Genomic DNA, 4119 nt, shown 5'->3' with positions numbered 1-4119 from the left:
ATCGTATATACGGACCATGCGTCATTACGCACGGCCGTCAATAGCCCACACCTCTCGCAAAGAATGGCGAGGTGGCTATCCTTCTTCGCGGAGTATAACTTCTCCGTCGAATATAAACCAGGACGACTTAATGTCGTCGCTGATGCGTTATCACGCCGACCCGATTTCGAGTCAGCAGTGCACCCCAACAGTAAAAGTGATCTTACTGTTGCAACACTCACTACGAGTGTTCCATCATCAACCTTAGTTGATGAAATAAAGAAAGCCTATAAAGAAGATAAGGACCTTCTTTGTCTGATGGATCATTTAATGAATCCATCCGATAAATCTTTTAAAGATCTACCGGCTTTATATCGATCGTCATCCGATCGATACACAACACGTAACGGCTTATTGTATTACACAGCCGTTACCGGCGACACCCCACGTGTCGTCGTCCCGACTCACAATGATTTGCGCTTGCGCATCATGTATGAGTGTCACGATGCTCCAACAAGTGGACATCGTGGACGTGAGAAGACTTACCTCACGGTAAGTCGATACTTTTACTGGCCCCGCCAGTATCAGTTTGTGCGCAAGTACATTCGTGCTTGCGAGGTTTGTCAACGGGTGAAGCCTAGCCCTTCATCCTGTGCACCTCTTCAACCTCTACCACTCCCGGCAGAGTGTTGGTAGTCCGTATCTATGGACTTCGTCTTCGGATTTCCCGAAGACGATCACAAAAAGAATGGAATCCTTGTTTTTGTAGACAGATTCAGCAAGATGGTACACCTTGCTGCGGTACCAGAGTCAATTACGGCTCCGGGTTGTGCCCGTGTCTTTATCGACACGGTATTCAAACTCCATGGGTTACCCCGTGAATTGGTCTCGGATAGAGATCCGAGATTCACGGCGGAGTTCTGGCAATCCGTGTTCCGGTCTCTCGGAACAAGGCAGACAATGTCAACATCCGATCACCAAGAAGGCTCATAGTCAGCCGCCTGACTTATATCAGGCGACTGTTCCATTCTCCCCGAGTCGGCCATTTCATCCGACTCGCATTCGTAGTCGACCTCCAAAGAGGGGTCGTATTCACGTGGTGAATCACCACGTGCACTCGCAACATCTAGTGTTGTGCGAGTGGAAGACACTACGGCAGACGTTCCGTCTGCCGCAAGAGATAGCAATGCGTCACCCGCAGCTGCACGAACCGCAGCCGAAGGCGTAGCACTATCGTCACTCCGCATGACTTGATTCTTCATGCGATAAAATTTAAAATGATGGATCTGACCAATCAACATCGTTTTAAAATTTAAGTGGTCACATAGCGACCACTCCATCCAATGACATTCAGAGTGATTGTCGTTTAAGGGAGGGGTGATGTAACGGGGTGTATCGTTACATGAAATTAACACTTAAAGGTTGTTAATTAATAAATTATCTAAAAGGTAGATAATATTTGGAGGATATTACTTTATATAGTAATATTCAGAATTCTTACCCATAAACAGGTATAGACCATTATACCTATTTATTCCGCAGACTAATCAGCTATAGGGGTAATCAAAGAGAGTTACAGATAAGATAGAGATGAGAATTCATTTACATTCTTAGTATTAGATTATAATTAAGTTAGCATTTACAAAGATAGAACAAGAGACACTTAATTATATATAATACAGTTTTCATTTTATCCTCTTAAGCTAACTACCTTAAGAGAAGTCTTCCTCTGCACGTACAGTGTACGTCAATTAACGTAGGGAACCACTCGCAACTGAAGCAGTGCGAAGTGAACTTGTACTGAAACAGTACAAGGCATAGTGCCCCAATACATTGAGGGCCTTGTCCGTCAGTATGACGAGACCCACCCGATGGTTCAGAAGGTCCATAAAAAGCACGCTCCCCTGGCGCCTATAAATCGATTGTAAAACGTCAATCGCATCGCGCATCTCGATAGAGATGCGAGCCCTGCCCCAGGGCGAAGAAAAGGAATAGACATCCATTTTAATTGCTTCATGTTGTCAACACAACACGGACAGGGATTACCCTACGTGAGGCTTGGAAGTCCTGCCTCGCGTGACAACCGTAGCCGGACTTCGCGTCCAATGTATTTGATATTGCGAATGAACGCACTCCAGGCTTGCATCATCGAGATTTTATTTCGTTTGTTGTTGCCACTATTACCATCGATGCTTAGAAAAACATCGAGATAAAAAATATTCCTCAGCGAAAGTTCTTCGCGCTGATATCAAGGCTTTATCACAATAAATAAAGGATATTTATTGTGAAGAGTAGTCTCTCCAGACAAGCTAGTAGCTGTTCTAGCAAAAACTACGGCTTCTTTTCAGGGGCAAGTTGAGACATTTTATTATCTACGTACTCACTGAAGCAGGGGAACCACAAGATCTTTTATTGCGATGGCTTACGCCATCGTCATTATTGCGCACAGAAATAGGTGCGGGTGGCGGCACGGGAGACGGTGCTGGCGATGAGGAATCATTCTCATCGTCTGAACTAAACATGCAATAGCGAACGCTATTAGCACGTTTATTAGATTGAGCCCCCTTATTCGAAGGCTCATAGTCAGCTGCCTGACGACTATCAGGCGACTATTCTAGTCTCCCGAGTCGGCCATTTCGCCCGACTCGCATTCGTAGTCGACCTCCAAAGAGCGGTCGCATTTACATGGTGAATCACCACGTGCACCCGCAACATCTAGATGTTGCGGAAGAAGATGATACTACGGCAGACGGAACGTCTGCCGCAAGAGACAATAATGCGTCGCCCGCGGCTGCATGAACCGCAGCCGAAGGCTCCGCACACCGCATGGACTTGTTAACCATGCGATAGAATTAAAAACGATGTTTCTGACCAATCAACATCGTTTTAATTAAGTATTCACACAGTGACCACTCTATCCAATGACAGTCAGAGTTATTGTTGTTATGGGAGGGGTGGTAACGGGGTGTATCGTTACATGAAATTAACACTTTAAGGTTGTTAATTTATATATTATTCAAAAGGTAGAGAATATTTGGAGAATATTACCTTAAGTAGTAATATTCAGAAAGCATATACATTAGTAGATATAGGCCATTATATCAACTTGCTCCGCGGTCCAGTCAGCTCCAGTCAGCGCTGGACGTGCGCAAAGAGAGAGAGTCAAATAAGATTTTATTCACATGTTTAGTATTAGTTTATAATTAAGGTAGTATTTTAAGATAGAAGCAGAAGAGCTTATTATATTAATGCAGTTTCATTTAACTTTCTTTAAAGCAAGTGTGTAACGGGGCACTGCGACTTGTACTGTTTCAGTACAAGTCCACTTCACACTGCTTCAGATGTGAGTGGTGCCTCTCGTTAGGTGACGTACACTGTACGTATAGAGGAAGACTTCTCTTAAGGCAAGTTAGCTTAAGAGTGTAAAATGAAAACTGTATTAATATAGTTAAGTGTCTTGTTAATCTATCTTTGTAAATGTTGTCTTAACTATAAACTAATACTAAACATGTAAATGAATTCTTATCTATCTTATCTCGTAACTCTCTTTGATTACTTCTACAGCTGATTAGTCTGCGGAATAAATAGACATAATGGTCTATACCTATTTATGGATAAGAATTCAGGAAATTACTATTTAAAGTAATTTCCTCCAAATATTATCTACCTTTTGGATAATATTAATTAACAATCTTTTATTGTTAATTTCATGTAACGATACACCCCGTTACATCACCCCTCCCTTAAACGACAATCACTCTGAATGTCATTAGGTGGAGTGGTCGCTAAATGACCACTTAATTTTTAAAATGATTTTGATTGGTCAGATCCATCATTTTAAATTCCATCGCATGAAGGAACAATTCATGCGGGGTGAGGATAGTGTTGAACCTTCGGCTGCGGTTCGTGCAGCCGCGGGTGACGCATTGTTATCTCTTGCGGTAGACGTTCCGTCTACCGTAGTGTCTTCCACTCGCACAACACTTGGTGTTGCGAGTGCACGTGGTGATTCACCACGTGAGTACGACCCCTCTTTAGAGGTCGATTATGAGTGCGAGTCGGACGAAATGGCCGACTCGGGGAGGATGGAACAGTCGCCTGATACCCGTCAGGCGGCTGATTATGAGCCTTCGAATGAGA

Source organism: Bremia lactucae (genome assembly GCF_004359215.1).
Source record: "Bremia lactucae strain SF5 chromosome Unknown BlacSF5_NotPlaced_200_SHOA01000120.1_2678225bp, whole genome shotgun sequence".
NCBI lineage: Eukaryota > Oomycota > Peronosporomycetes > Peronosporales > Peronosporaceae > Bremia > Bremia lactucae.
Note: the sequence above shows the minus strand (reverse complement) of the source record.